Here is a 16,013-nt window from a genome sequence, read left to right as displayed (position 1 = left end):
CCTGCGCAGGGTGCAGCCACGTCCCCCAGTGCTCGGAGCGTCTCTTACATGCGAGGCATTGCTGGGAGCCAGGGACGGCCCGGACCTGGGCCCAGGCGTCCTGAAACTTCGGGACCTGGTGGGAGAAGACAAATACGCATCATGCACAAAGTGGCAACTGTTGGAAGACCTACACGGGCCTCGAGGTGGGGTGGAGGTGGGGGGAGCCTGGGGATGTCGGCGAGGCCGTCTCTGGGGCAGGAGCAGAGGAACGGTCTGTGTCGGGGCCCTGTGGTTAGAAGGAGCAGAGGGGGGCTGGGGGCACAGTGCAGCACCCGCCTGAAGAGGGAAGGAGGTGCGTGGGGTCTTGCGGGAATTTGGGGTGCCCTGAGGGATTTTAAGCTGTGGTGGTCTGAGTGTGGGACACGATCCAGTTTGGACCAGGCTGCGCTGAAAAACTGATGGCGAGGGTGCCCCAGTGGGTGCGCGGGGCCGGCTGGGAGGGTGTTTTGGTCGCGGGCCACGGCTGCGGGTGGCCCAGATTAGCAGGGTGGGGGTGACCTCCGCCCCGCAGCTGACCCGCGCCGTGCCTCCCGGTAGACCCTTGAGTTTGCAGTTTTCGGCGTTTCGTTCCGACATACGGCTGCCCAGATATTTTGGTCAACTTTTGTTTATATCTGAAGGGCAGGTTCCCGGCAGTGGACTCGCCAGAACAAACGCAAGGTGACGTCTTGGTACATATTGCCGACCTGCTGTCCCAGGTGGTTCCGTTACCTTGTCCCTTTGCCAACAGTAGATCTCAGATCCTCGCTGGTACCGGGCGTTGCGTTTGGCCGGTTCACTAGATGCAAAAGCCGGTAGCTTTGTCGGCTACCCCGAGGCCACCGCGCCGGAGAGGCCCCGTGGAGACAGATGCCGGTGGCGGGTGGGGTCCGCACCTGCCCAGCCCCCGCTGTGTCCAGCCCACGTTGCACGTGTGTGAGCTTGGGCGCCTTCAAATGCTTCCGGCCGCAGCCTCCAAGGCCTCCTGGAGACGGCTGTCACCCCCTGGCCCGCCAGCCTGCAGATTCACGGGCAAGAGAAGTGTGTTTAAGGGAGGTGGGGGGAGTGTATCCACACACACCCACCTACGTACGCAAGTTTACCTGTGCTCGTTCATGTCGCTTTTAATGTCCTGATCCAGTACATCCGCGTGGTAGCTTTAACGATCAGCTACGAAACACCAGCACGTCATTAGGGGGACATCCTTGCCCCCTTGGTCCTCATGCCCTCTGGTTTTTGACGGTCACGCTGTTTTTAGTGCTGCTGGTGGTTTCCTTTATATACAGTGGTAACCAACCCTCTTTCTTATTTTTCTTGTTTTGTTTTGAGAGAGAGAATTCAAAGCAGGCTCCGTGCTGCCGTCGCAGAGCCCGCCTCGGGGCTTGAACACACGAACCTCGAGATCATGCCCTGAGCCGAGATCGAGTTGCGTAACTGACTGAGCCGCCCAGGCGCCCCTGTTTTTTTAATTAAACCACCTTCACCAGCATGCGTTAACCCATAACCAAGGCGGGGAATTCACAGACTTTCTCCTCTCTCCCTGATTCTCATCAGTGTCTTACTTCTAGTGGTCCAAGGCCAACTGTCTTTCTCCTTAATAGTGATTTTTTTTTTAATGATTTCTTTTTTTTTTAATTTTTTTAACGTTTTATTTATTTTTGAGACAGAGAGAGAGAGAGACAGCATGAACGGGGGAGAGGCAGAAAGAGAGGGAGACACAGAATCGGAAGCAGGCTCCAGGCTCCGAGCCATCAGCCCAGAGCCCGACGCGGGGCTCGGACTCACAGACCACGAGATCGTGACCTGAGCTGAAGTCGGACACTTAACCGACTGAGCCACCCAGGTGCCCCAATAATGATTTTTTTCTATCAGATTCCTGGAGATCCTTACTCCTTGCTAATGTTCAGTAATTTTGCTAAGAAGTTTTATGGATTTTCCTTCCTTTTTCTTTCTTTCTTTCTTTCTTTCTTTCTTTCTTTCTTTCTTTCTTTCTTTCTTTCTTTCTTTCATTCTAATAGAACATGGTGTGTTATTTTCAGTTGCAGATTCAGGGATTTTTTTTTTTTTCTTACCATTTTGGAAACATTTACCTTTGTGTTGGGTTTTGGGCACCCAGTTTTTTTCTTAGTTCTGAAATGAGATTTTTTTCTTTAAAATCATTCTGGTTTTAATCTCAGTGAGTTGGTTTTATTAAAATTCAAGGTTTTATTAAATTTTATGAACTCAGAAAGTCCAAATGGAGAATCCCCACCTTGGGTTCTTTTTTTCCCCCCCCCCAGAATAGAATATTTATCTGTATTTGTAAGTATATTTTTCTGTTGTTTTTTTATTGCAAAATGTTTGGCTGCCACATCGTTGTTTTTCCCCTCCTGTTCATGCTCAGCAGACAGCTTTTCCCAGGCCTTGGCCTACAGCATCTATTTTAGGTGCATTCTGAGTTTCCTCCATCCTTGTCTGAGCATTGTTTTATCCGTTGGAGCTGGGACCCAGGGGCCGGCTGTCCCCCAGCTTTCCTATAGCTGAGCAGGGAGGCCAGGGGCCCGGGCAGGGCCGTGCGGTCTGGCTCGACAGGCGGGATCTGCCCCGCTGTGGGTTTACCCGTGCCCTGGACCGGGGCTCTCCTCGCACGGTGGCAGCGGGAGGGGTCACCACTGCTCCTGGGAGGCCACTTGTCAGGTCTCCGGAGAGTTTCTCAAATTAGCCGTGGACCTTGGGCTGTTGGCTCCTCTCAGAGAGGGAGGGTCAGGCTGGGGCGTCCTTTTCTGCTCCACTCTGAAAACCATGTTGCCTCCCGTGTCCGCAGGAGGAGGAAGGGCCACAGGGAAGCTGCTGTTGGCCAGGGCGGGCCTAGGGCACCGGGGGACTTGGGGGGGGGGGGGCCTTGTTGCAAGCACATGAGGTACAGGTGTCACAAGGCGCAGCAACCAATGCAAATACTGTTTTCACACTGTATTTAAGAAATTAAGTAAATGCGAAAAAGCTGACAAAAGTTGACAGCGTTAAAGGCAGAATCGGAGAGTGGGGATCAGAGTGAACAGTGAGGCCACGCCACACCAGCACGGGGTCCAGCAGACGTCCGTCAGCACGTCCTCTGTTTTAAAAGGTCATATTTTCCCTGACTTCCTGGGTTCTTGCTCCCAGACCAAGAACTGAAATCCTTGTTTTTACTGAGATGATATGACGGCGACGTTAAGAGATCCCTATAAAAGGAAGAACTCAGCTACCCACACGCCACCCAGCTCTTGAAGCTATTTTCATTCGACCACGCTTCCTTCCAGAACATTATCTGTGCACTTTGTGTTCACACGGCTGTCGTCACAGCGGGAAGAGAATTTTGTTTTCAGCCTTTCCCACTTGGCGTCATACTGTAATAAAAGTTTCCGTGGTGGCGCACTGACTCCGTGTTTGACATTTAGTGGCTGCGCGACGTCCCATGCTTCTGCTGTGCCTTAAGCCGACTTTACAGACTGCCGGCGTGGAGCGAGTCGGGCCAGACCGTGGTGCTTTGTCTCACTGTCCGCATCCCCTTCGGGGACCGTCTGCTTCTACCCAAGCCCACCGTGCTCGCACGAGTGACCCTACCCTGTTCCCACCCCGGCGTGGCCACGGCCATCCGCGCCAGAGGTGGGCCCCACGCACCAGGGTGGCGAGTCGGATCCTCTCTCAGCCGGACGCTGAACGATTTGGTAGCGGTATTCATCAATGCATTTATTTGTTCAAAAAATACTCAACTGATGACCTACATGCCAGCCAGAGTTCAACAGAGAGAAAACAGTAATTTAATTTGTATGCCTCTGATTACTAAGGAGTTTTTGTGTTCTCTGCACTTACTGAAAGTCACTCCCTCCTGTGAAAATGTTTAAAAAAAATTTTTTTAATGTCTGTTTATTTTTGAGAGAGAGAGAGACCGAGTGCAAGCGAGGGAGGGGCAGAGAGAGAGGGAGACGCAGAATCCGAAGCAGGCTTCAGGCTCTGAGCTGTCAGCACAGAGCCCAACACGGGGCTCGAGCTCATGGGGCTCGAACTCATGGACCGTGAGATCACGACCTGAGCCGAAGTCGGATGCTCAACTGACTGAGCCAGGGGCCCCCAAAATGATTTTTTTTTTTAAATAGGGATTACTTTATTTTTAGTTTGAGAGAGGGGTGGGGGGGGGGGAATCCCAAGCAGGCTGTACTCAGCACAGAGCCCGATGCCGGGCTCGATCCCATGACACTGGGATCGTGACCTGAGCCGAAATCAAGAGCCGGTGCTCAACTGCCTGAGCCCCCCCCCCCACCAGGCACCCCAGAATTGATTTGTTATCTTTCACCTCTTCATTTACTGGTGGATTCTGTTAAAAGTCATGTGCTCAGCCGGGCTGAGTGCGGGGTTGCTGGATGGGAAAAATTGGAGAGGAGCCTGATGGGGGACCGGGTGTTCTTCCTAAACTGGATTCTGGCCGAAGGCAGGCCCAGTGGACTCGGATGTCAGGGCTCCCAAGAAGCTGCTGGACCCGCTTAGCTGGGTCCTCCGCTAACACTGGGCGCCGAGGGCCCGTTTGAGATGAAGCCTCTGGAGGAGTCTGGCTCCAGGGAGGTCAAGGACAGGGGTCTGCCGTCTCTGACGCGGGTAATGTGTGTGTCCTTTGCTGAAGGTGGCAGTAACCCTTTGGCCTCGAAACCCGGTGAAGGAGTGTCTGCCCGTGGTGAGGCCAGCGCCCGGCGCCCTGGGGCCTCAGGGGTGGGCACAGGTCAGGCTTTTCCCCGGGGTGGGGGGGGGGGGGCTGGGGCTGCGGGTCTGCAGGGAGAGGCCCCGAAGAGGGCAGTCGCTGAGTGGGACGCTCAAGTTCATTCGGGGCCTGGGGGCCGAGGAGGAGGGTGATGACGGCGACCGGGAACTACGGCTGGGACTTCCCTTCCCCGCCTCCGGGGAGCCTCGCCCCTGCCTTGCCCTGGAGCCCGCTGTGGCAGGGCCAGCGGAGAGGGGCGCCGCTGCTTTCACCGGACCCCGTCGGTGAGGTGGGACGGCTGCACCCCGCGCCCCTAGAGCCAGGACCCCGCTCCTGCAGTCACGTGGCCGGGCCGCCTGAAGCCACGAGGGCCTTTAACAGTTAGGGGCGTGTCCACTAGGGGGCGGCAGAGACCGGCGTCCGCCCGCGCTCTGACCCCGCCCCTCCGGCTCTAAAGAGCGGCTCCCGGCGTCCGCACCTGCCGAGCCGGGCCCCGCAGCGCCTGAACGCGCTTCCGCCCCGACTGGCTCCCGGACCCCGACGGACCCCCCCCCCGCCGTGCCGTGGAACGTGCACGAGCGCACTTCGTCCCCACGGCGACCCCGGGCGGCCGGGGCTGTGTTACCGCCCCCGTTTTACACGCAAGGAAACCGAGGCCCAGAGATGGTAAGTATTTCTCCCAAGGGCACACCGCGAGGGGTTGCCAGAGACGGGAAGAGGTGCTCGGCGGGGTCCCCCGCTTTCGGAGACCCCGCCGCAGGCGGGCTCGTCGCGCCCTCGATCTCACTCGTGCCCCAGCGCCCCGCGCTCGGTTCGCTCGCGGGGCCCGCGGGGCCCGTAGCGCCGCCTTCTGCACGTGCAAACCATTCCCACCGCCGAAGCACAGCTGGGATGAGGCCGATGGCCTTGCCCCCGGGGCCTCCCCTGGACGCCGGGCTCCTTTCCGCTGTAGCACAGCCCCCCTGAGGGGAAGGGGGGATGGGAGACCGCCTGGGCCACAGAAACTGTTCTGGAAGGAGTGCAGACATCCGCCCAGCACGCTGCACCCAGGAGCGCAGCGGTCTGCGTCCGTTTTGGCTTTCCCGCGGCGGGAGCGGCCACTCTCCCGCCAACTTGGTGTAGCGCTCCCAGATCTTCGTGGGGCCCCGGGGCCTCCGGCAGGGGCCCCACCCTGAAAAGGGGGACGGACCCGGGCCACAGCTGCCTGGGTCCTGGGTGGGCCGCAGATCCAGGGTTTGCTGGACCAGGGGACTTCCCGTGGGCCGGTTTCGGGAGGTCCCACCAAGTGTCACAGGCCTTCTCCACTTGGTCCAGCGTCTGGGGACCCGTGAGCTGCAGCCAAGGCCACTTGGTGAGCTCCCCGCAGGCGTCGTTGAACTGACCCCTGTCCACGCGCAAGCCTGCCTCTCTGGACCTGAGCAGCCAGCCTGCACCGGGTTCCAGTCTTGGAGCGCCGTGCCCGGCCAACCCAGGCCAACTATTTTTCCTCCAGAGAGGTCGGCCGGAGTCTCCAAGATGCAGCGTCCGAGCCCACGAGTCCAGAGTCCAGAGCACTCCGGGCCAGGAGGGCTGCCGTCCGGAATGTCGGGAATTTCAGGGGACGTCTGCTCGGCTGTGCACCTGCTTTTCCCGGCCAGCCGGCAGGCACTCCTCCTCTGGGGGGGGCGGCTTCGGTGCGGGCTTGGAGACACGGGACCTCTTTGGTCCCTGCCTCCCGCCTCAGCCCTGACGTGGTGGCCCTGAGTGCCCCCGTATCTGACGTCCCTCACACTCACCCCTTCTCTAGACAGAGGTGAGGACTTCGGCCTGGCCTCAGATTTACATCCCAGGGTCTGGAGGAAGCAGGACAAGAGGGACTCATTTCCAGTGCAAAGCAAGTCCCTAGACCCCTAAGGCAGAACCTTCCTCACATACTCCTGAGGCCTTCGCTCCTCCACTGGAACCTCTTGAGGGGGAGGGTGGTGTTTTCTGCCTTTGGGCGCCCACTTCTAATTTTTAATCAGTGCATGTGGTGGGCCAGAAGGTACCCGTCACTTCTCTGCACCACACTTGGGCCAGAACAGCCCCCTGGGGAGGAGTTTGCCTTTTTGTTTTTGGGCTTTTCCAGATTGTTCTTTGGCCTTTTGAGATGCAGAACCAGGAGGGAGGGAAGAGGTAAGGGAGGAGGATATGCAAAGGCCCAGGGGCATGAGGGGGCAGGGCTAGGATGGAGACAGAGGCTGTGGCTGTGGGAGTGTGGCCCCGGGTAAGGGGGGGAGGAGAGCCAGAGGGCGCACGTGCATGTGCGTGTGTGTGTGCATGTGTATGTGACTACATGTGTGTGTGAGCGTGTGTGCAAGAGAGGGTGTGTGCGCGCACACGTGTGAATGTGTGCATGTGTGTGAGTGCGTGTGTGCGTCTGTGCATGTGTGTCTGTGCGTGAGTGTGTGAGTGTGTGTGTGGGTATGTGTGCCTGCGTGTGCATGTGAGTGTGAACACGTCAAATGTGGGGAAAGTCGGCCAGTTGAGCTCTCAGCTCTTCGGCCTGTAATACTGCGTGACTTCCAGAACCCATGGGGGTTCTGCAGCTGACTCTGCCGGTGAGCGGGGTGTCCTCACACACTATGGAAGTAGTTTCTCCACGAGGACTAGTAGTTCATCATGAGGCTGTAATGGGTGTAGCCATTCCCAGCCGAACGTTGAGGCTCTGACCCTGTCGGGTGACTAGACTACAAAGAATGCCGTAATTAACGTCATTACACTGAAACTCTGTTGGCTTAGGGTAAGTTCCCCACAAGTAATTAGTGGGTCACAGACAAGGACTGTTTCTAAGGGTCTTGATGCACGATGCTAAATACTTCCTAAACCCGTTACTTCTTAAAAAAAAAAAAAAGTGTTTTTAATGTTTATTTATTTTTGAGAGAGAGCGTGAGCAGGGGAGGGGCAGAGAGAGAGGGAGACGCGGAATCCGAAGCAGGCTCCAGGCTCCCAGCTGTCGGCACAGAGCCCGACGCGGGGCTCGAACCCACGCACCATGAGCTCATGACCTGAGCCGAAGTCCGATGCTTAACTGACTGAGCCCCCCCCCCCCCCAGTGCCCCCTTCAACAGTCACTTTTAATCTTTGCTTTGGGAAAGGGAACCTCAGTTTAGCCAATTTCTGATTACTGACTCTATAATTGTTTCAGAGTTTCTTTATTATTGTGCAAAACGCGGCAGCGAATGTCCTTGTCACAGATCCTCGTGCACCCCAGTAGCCCTTTCTTAGGATAGAGTTTTGGAGCCCAACTTTGCACACATCGTCAGACCACCTTTACATAACGGTAAATTATGTCACCATCGAAGAGTGTCCATTTCTTCTGGCCCTTTTTTCATATTTTCAGTTTGATGGGTGATTAGTAGCATCTCACTGTTGTTTGAGTTTGCATCTTACAATTGCCAGTGAGGTTGAATTTTTAAATGTGTTCGTGCGCCATGTGTCTGTTTTCCTTTGTGAGTGGCCCCTTCCTGTTTTTCTCCTGGTATTTTCCTTTTCTCCCCATTTAGACTTCGGAAGGGCATCTCGTATATAAAGTTATCAGTGGAGTCCAGCGGGAAGCCTTAGTAAGGGTCACTTCACGAAGGGGCCACTTGCAAGTCACGTGAATAAAGTTTAGGGCCCCAGCAAGGAGCGGGTCAGCAGCCCTGGGCCTGGGGGTGCCGGGAGGGAGGGAGGCGGTTACTGGGCTTCAGCCAGACGGTGGTAAAGTGTGCTGACCCAAGCCCCGTGTTCCTTAGGAGGATAGCACCTGCCCGCAGGGCCCCGGCAGAGAGGGAAGCAGTGACATTAATTCCCGAGCCTCCCTCCCATCTCCTGAGGGTGCCTCCAGCCGGCCCAACCCGCTGGAAGTCAGCGGGGCAGGAGATGACCTGGTACCTTCCGGGGGAGTCTAATCCTTGTCTTCCGCCTTCCTCTCTGTGATTGATGTGCTGAAGGGGACTTTCCTGTTTCTCTCCGCGCTGCCTTCAAGGCGCCCTGCCGACTCGGCCTTCTGCCTCGGTGAGCCGAGCCAGCTACTATCGGCTTGTGAGAACCAGTGCTCAGGCCGGCGGGGACCCGGGGATCCGCAGCTTGGCATCGGCCACGTTGGCCGCGTCGGGACATTCACACCATGGGCTTCAGCAAATGCTACAAACCAGGGATTTCTCCTCTTGCCCCCAGAGCCAGGCCACCTGCACCCCGCCGCTGTCCCCCGCCTCTGCCTTCTCTTTGAGCCCCTGCAGGAGGGAATGGGGGCCATCGGCTCTCCCTCTTGTCTCCCTGCTCCGCGTCCTGAGCCCTCCTCATCCCCGCTGGCTCCTGCAGGGTGGGGCCCAGAGTGGGGGGTCGGAGGAGGGGGGGGCCACAAGGCTTCCCCACCCTGTGTCATTGCACACTGTCCTTGGGCGCCCTCCCTCACGGTCTTTGGCTTGAGACGTGTTCCGGATTATTCCCAGATACTGTCCTCTCGACTTTGATCTGAGCAGTGCATTTTCCAGTCGAATACTGGTGAGACCACTTTCTCCTTCAGCTTCTGCCTCCGGGGGCGGCCCATCACCTCTTCCTGGAAAGATCCCGCCATCTGAGCAGGTGGCCCTTTGGGCCGGGGTCCCTCCGAGCTAGCTCACGACGCTGCGGGTAACGTCCGTGGCGTGTGCGTGGCTCACGGGAAGCCTCGTGCGTCCTTCCCGGCTCAGAGGTAGAAGTGAATGCGTGTATCCAGAGGCAGCCCTCTGTTCCCCCCAGGAACGGCGGCCTCACTGCGTCCACCTCCAGATACCCCAGTGAGGGGACAGGCATCTTCAGCCTCTGCCTTCCCGAGTGACGGGGAACCAGGACAGCCGTCCAGAGGACACTCTTCTCGCTCCGCCCCAGCCGGGTGGCCGGTCAGCTTGGGGCTCAGCGAGCGTGCAGCTGAGAAGGGAAATGCCGGTCTTGTCTTTCCCGCAGATATCCCCGCCTCCCCACGAGGGGTTCTCTTGGCACCCCTCCCCTGGCTCGGGGGGTGCACCCCTTGAGAGAGGAGAAAGTGCCCAGCACCGTCCACTCTCGGGATATCCACCAGGGAACCCCGCCCCGGCAGCATCTCTTGCCTTCTGTCCCCCGGTCTGGAGGGAGGTGACGGGGCCTCTCTCGCGCGAGCCCTTCTGCAGAGCGTGGGTAACTGTCTGTCACCTGTTTCCCCCGACAGGCCCCGCCCCGCAGACTGGTCCTCGGAAGAGACCCCTGTGCCTACCATTCCGTCATGATGACTCATTTTCTATTTTAGATGGCTTCTCTGCCATATTCCCAAGCCCTCAGCAAAATTCTGCTACAAGTGACCTCCCTGTGTCTATGTAATTTGGGGAGATCCAGAAAGAAAGAGGCCGTGTTCCCCACTGAGGTCATCGCATAGTGGAGAAAGGGGACGGCTCTGTCAGGGGAGACAGGGAGGTCCAAAGCAGAGGCCAGCCGGGCACGGGAGCAGTGGAGGCTTGTGGGTGTGTGTGCGCAGGACTTGGCAGTGAGGGGCGTCACTGAGTTTCTCCCAATGAGGGGACCTTCAGCAGGTTCATGTAACTACTAAGAGAAGAGGTGACCCCCAAACACTGAGGACACCTGGGCCGCCGACGTTAATGATGTAAACCCGTGGTCCGCAAATTATTTTATTTTGTTTTCTTTAATTTCTAAAACTTTTTTTTATGGTTTATTTATTTTTGAGAAAGACAGAACGTGAGCAGAGGAGGAGCAGAGGGAGAAGGAGACACAGAACCCAAAGCAGGCTCCAGGGTCCGAGCCGTCAGCACAGAGCCCGACGCGGGGCCCGAACCCACGAACCGTGAGATCGTGACCTGGGCCGAAGTCGGACGCTCGACCTATGGAAGCACCCAGGTGACCCTAATTTCATTTTTTTTTCCCCTAATTTCATTTTCTTAACGGGCCCTGGAGGTCTTTGATTCTTAGCACTGTTACCGGCCCGTTTTGTCGCACTTCAGAGATACTGCACATTTTCACAAACGGAAGGTTTGCGGTGACCCGGGGTTGAGCAAGTCCGTGGCTCCATTGTCTCAACAGCCGTGGCTCACTTCGTGCGTCTGCGTCACGTGTGGGTGGTTGTCGCAATATTTCAGACTGGCTCACCATTACTGTCCGTGTTGTGGTGATCTGTGATCGGTGCTTACGACTCCCTGAAACCCTGAACGATCGCCAGCATTTTTTAGCTGTAAAGTAGTTTAAAGTTAGGGTGTGTGCAGTTGACCTTTTTAGACACAATGCTATTGCGTGATAATAGACTACGGTCCGGTATAAATATAACATTAGTCTGCGCTGGAAATCAAAGCTCATTTGATGCGCCCTGCTGACGTCCTCTGTGTGGGTGGCCGCACATCTCTGAGGCGAGCCCCTGTGCTTGCCCTTCCCGGGGGGTCGTCCTCCCCCCTCAATTCCCACTCCTTTCCTGCCCCTGGGGCAGGGGAGCTCAGAGCGGGGTCGGAGGGCAGCTGGGTCCTGGCCCCCTGGACAGAGGGAGGAGAGGGGTCTGCCCGTGCCATCATTCGACCTTCAATGATGCGTTTATAAAACATTTTTTTTGGTTAAAGGTTATTTATTTTTGAGAGAGAGAAAGAGAGAGCGAGCGAGCGGGGGAGGGGCAGAGAGAGAGGGAGAGAGAATCCCAAGCGGGCTCCATGCTGTCAGCCAGAGCCCGACGTGGGGCTAGAATTCATGAACCGGGAGATCGCGACCTGAGCCGAAAGCAAGAGTCGGATGCTCAACCGACTGAGCCACTCAGGCGCCCCTAATTTTTTTTTTTTTTTTTTTTTTTTTTTGAGAGAGCAAGAGTGTGAGCAGGGGAGGGGGGTGGACAGAGAGAATCACAGGCAGGTTCCATACTCCGTGCAGGGCCCCACCTGGGGCTCGATCTCACAAATGTGAGATCATGACCTGAGCCAAAACCAAGAGTCAGATGCTCAACCAACTGAGCCCCCAGGCGCCCCTCGATGAAACGTTTATAGAGCACAACTCTGCCCCACGTGGGAAGTCACATGGCCCGCCCTGAGGGAGGCTGGCAGAAGGGGCGAGTGGCCTCGGGTGGCAGGGTGTGGGCTGTGGTGGCTCGGGGCCCGGGGCCCCGGGGGAGGAAGGAGGAAGGTCCACGGGGCCAGGGGTGGGTCAGAGACGCCTTCGCGTGGAACTCAGCCTTGGAGAGAGTAGGGCAGGCACACGGCGAGTGGAGGAGGAGGAGGGAAGTGTGTGCCTGGTACAGGGAACGGGTCACATGTCACACTGCGGGGACACTAAGTGCTTTGGGTGGGCGAGACGTGATGAGATTCCTGTGTGCCTGGGGCCCGGGAAGCAGCAGTGGGTGACGGGGCCAGAGATGCAGACAGGACCCTGGGTGGGGGTCAGCCTGCACACCCAGCCGCATCTGTCACGTGGATACAGGGACTGTTGCTTCAGACTCCACGCCCCTGCCTTTGGAGCAGATGCTATGAACTCTGACCCGTCGAGGCCGCCACTGGGTATCTCTGCGTGGACACCCGTCCCTTCTTCCCTCCAGTCTGTGGAACGGCCCGCCCCCACCACTTCCTACGGTGTCTCCTCTGCCCGGCCCCGCAAGCACTGTTCCCTCATCAGGACCGCCCTCCTGCCCTTCCGCGTTACTTCCCGCTCCTTCCGCAGGAGCCCCTCCCGCCTCTCCCCTCCAGGCTGGCCTGTCAGCAGGCACGGGGCTTGGGGCCCAAGCTCTCGTATGGGGACTTCCCTGTGGGCATCAGTGACTGTTGAGGGGTCCCCGAGTCCTCACTCCCGCTCCTTAGCCGCCCGGGGTCTCCGTCCCAGCCCTCCCCCTGGGGCCGTTCCCGCGTCGCCGAAGCAGCATGTGTGCGGGCGTCTGAGTGGTGAACCGGCTGCCCGATGTTGCCCCCCACACGCTGTTCCATTCTGAAGCCCGCACCTCTGCTCACTTCCCTTGTGCCGGGCCGTGCCTCGCCCGCCCCTGACTTCCGGGCGCCTCCAGCCCCTACTGATCCCCGACCGCCGCAGGTGAGGACGGTTCGTCCCTGTCCCCGGAGCCCTGACACCTGTCCTCCATGGGGGTCTTTTGTGTCCCCTGTGTGCCGTGTCTGGCACCCAGCAGGTGCTCAGACATTTACTGGATGAATGTTCAAATGTGATGCCTCCAGGCGATGTCCCTCCAGGGTGGGGTGTCAGATTTGTCCCTGGCCCACCGACACGGGTGTCCGAGCCGGTCCGCCAGACTTGTTCCTTGGCACCTCGATACCACAGCCTGATGCCAACCCCTTTCGGTGGACTGAGCATGCACGCACAGGCACGCACATGCACACACTGAGCCCTGGGAGCCCTCGAGAAACCACCAAGAGAAGAGTTCTCTGTGGTGATGGAAATGTTTTATTTATTTTTTACGTTTTAATTTATTTTGAGAGACACAGAGGACAAATGGGGAGGGGCAGAGAGGGGGAGAGAGGATCCCAAGCAGGCTCCACGCTGTATCGCGGAGTTCAACGCGGGGCTCGAACCCGCGACCCGTGAGATCATGACCTGAGCGGAAATCAGGAGTCAAGAGTCGGACGCTCACCGCCTGAGCCGCCAGGCGCCCGCTGATGGGAGCGTGTGCTAGACCTGCCCCATCCGGGACGGCCACCACTAGCCACGTGGGCTGGAGGAACTGAACTTTTGATTGTATTTAACTTGTAATTAACTCGACTTTAGCCACGCGTGGCTAGTGGCTGCCAGCCGGGCAGTGCAGTTCTAGAACACTCCCCGGTCTCCCCGTTCTAGGCTCTGCGTCTCACCTTCTCCCCCCCCCCCCCCCCCCCCCCCCCCCCCCCCCCCCCCCCCCCCCCCCCCCCCCCCCCCCCCCCCCCCGATCCTGTGGGCCCCTCCCAGTGTGGCTGAGGGGACCGCTCTGGCCTGCCTCTGCCACTCTTGCCTGACAGCTTGGTTTGGACCTACCTCCCCACCCCCACTCCTACGCTGTTCTCAGACACTGTGCGTGGCCTCCAGAAGGAGGAGACAGTCCTGCTTCCAGCCAAGGCCCTGTTGGCCCGTCCTGGCTTTCCCCCGGGGGGACAGTGCTGCCCTGAGGGCTTACTGATGGCTTGGGAGTGAGGAGGGCAGGGCCGTCACATGAACGAATGCCTCTTCTCCCACAGGACCAGCTGCACCGGCTCTTGTGGGCGCCCCGGAGAGCAGGACAAGGTAGGACATTAACATATGAATAATTCTTGGAAGTGACAGAGAGGCAGACTGGGGGGGCGGTGGGATTTCATCGGTCTCATTTTTGCTTAGATATCTGGCTTAAAACGAGGCCCCCTTTAATGGAAAACAAAAGCAGCAGGCGGGAGGCTGAGATCCTTTGTATGTTTACTATGGTACAAGGTTTTCCAAACCACAGCCAGTGCCCTCTGCCACCAGCAGAAGGTTCCGGGTACGTGGTCCAAAGGACATCCCCGAACGTGACATTTAGGACGATCCATTTCTCCAACGACGACTTCTCCAAGTGCATACATAATAAATAAATAGAAAACACATCTTTGTTCGTGGCAACACCTATGAGAAATGTTTACGAACAAAACATCTAATTCCCGAAAAAGGACCAGCCGTTTCGGCAACAGGAAAGAGACCAGCATTTCAGGGGAGTGTGGCTCGCCCCAGAGAGCCTAACTCATTTGGACGCCGACAGACAGAACCGTGGGAGCGATTTTCCAGGCGGTGAGAAAACGTGTGCCACCAAGAGCACGCCGGGCCCCTGGCTCTTGCTGGCCGGCGTCGGAGGGAGAGTGCGCGCACGGACCCTGAGCTGCTGGGCGTGTGTATAACTCTGAGCATTTTCAAACAGATACACTCTCTGAAACCAACCGAACCAAAGACTGTCCACACTCCCGGCCACCGGAAGCGACCCCACCCTAGCCGGTTCACAGTGTGAGACCCTCGCGTCGACAGAGTTTGAAAAACTCAACAGAACTGCAGACGGGGACATGAGGTCACGACTCCCCTCCCCACCCATCGCCGGGAATCTGCGTGGAAGAGGTTTCTCCCGGGGGCACGGCCCCTGCCGTGTCCCACCTTCGCCTCCCAGCAGCTGGACGGACCGTGCTCCGGGAAACCGCTCTGGCAGTCGGCTCAGCCTGGGGAGGGGACCCCTCCCGAGGGCCGCGGCTGCAGAGGGGGCAGAGAAGGCCGTCTTCGAAGGAAGAGGTGCCAAGAGTGTGTGGTTGGCACAGGAAAGGGGGACATGCAGCTCGGCGTGACCCTGGGGCCCCCCGGGAGAGTGTGAACCCCAGAAGGGGTCCCCTCCCTCAGGAGCTCTCTGAGCTCCCTGCAGGGCGGAGGGTGGGCGAGGCAGACAGCTCAGGGGTCAGCGGTAGCTGTGAGCCCCCGACCCCGGCAGCCGAGCCGGCTCACCCAAAGCGTTGACGCAAGCCCGCTACTGTGCCCTGGGCCGCACCTGTGCACCTGCACTCGGGTAGCACCAGCGGGACGGCCGTGGCCACCAGGACAAGCGGGGGCCGCAGGGCCGCCCCAACCTGCGGGGCGGGCAGCGGGCCTGGAGGGAAACAGCCATCCGCCAATTCTCTCTATTCTTAGGACTTTTTCAGGGGACTCGTCCCCGTTCGGGGAGCTCCGGCGGGAGCGCCAGGGGCCGGTTGTTGAGGCAATGTGGTGTGGCGGCAGGTGCTGGGCGGGGGCCTCTCGGCCCGGCCCCGGCCTGGCCGCGTGGTTCTTCCCCATCTCGGGGTCTCACACGCCCCCTCCGTGAAAGGAGGGTCTTGGACTGGACGTACCCTAAGGTCCTCTCCGACTCTGAAACCTCGGGCTCCTGAGGTGAGAGCACGCTCCCAGGTCTCGGGATAAAGAACAAATGAGGCCCCAGGTAGGAGCTCACTTCCCTCGACTTGGTCCAGCCCGCCCTGGGGCCAGGAGGTGCTCAGTGCTCTGGGCACCTCGGCCCGGCCCGGCCCCCCCGCCCCGGCACATGCGGCCTCGCTGGGTGGGCCAGCAAGCTGCAGGCACAGGGTGACCCAGCGGTCAGCAGCTTCAGCAGGTGGGAGCACCTCCGAGCTACTGGGGGGGGGGGGGCTGCCCGAGCCCGCCCTGCAAGGTACCCACCCCCTTCCTCCTCCTCCTGCAGGCCGCGTCCTGACCCACCCGAGCACGGGGGATCCTGGCCCGGTCTTCTTCTGACCCCGCCCATCCTGCAGCCTGGGAGCCCGGACCCCAGGCCGGACCTCCCGCAGGGCTCGCCCGTCCCCCGAGGGGAGCTGGTCCCGTCCTGGCCGGCGCC

The 16,013-nt window shown here is 58.8% G+C and overlaps 1 long non-coding RNA gene across 1 annotated transcript; it reads left to right on the top strand.

Annotated features, from left to right (window-relative positions):
* Positions 1-10,563: 10,563 nt before the first annotated feature.
* On the top strand, positions 10,564-15,387 carry LOC102972060. Its single transcript, XR_006218328.1, has 4 exons — positions 10,564-10,600; positions 13,882-13,927; positions 14,147-14,440; positions 14,568-15,387. It is a non-coding gene; the product is annotated as an uncharacterized LOC102972060 (long non-coding RNA).
* Positions 15,388-16,013: the final 626 nt, after the last annotated feature.

This window comes from Panthera tigris, chromosome B3 (genome assembly GCF_018350195.1).
Source record: "Panthera tigris isolate Pti1 chromosome B3, P.tigris_Pti1_mat1.1, whole genome shotgun sequence".
In the NCBI taxonomy this organism is placed as follows: Eukaryota; Metazoa; Chordata; class Mammalia; order Carnivora; family Felidae; genus Panthera; species Panthera tigris.
The sequence above is the reverse complement of the archived record's forward strand: the minus strand, read 5'-3'. Positions and strand labels throughout refer to the sequence as shown.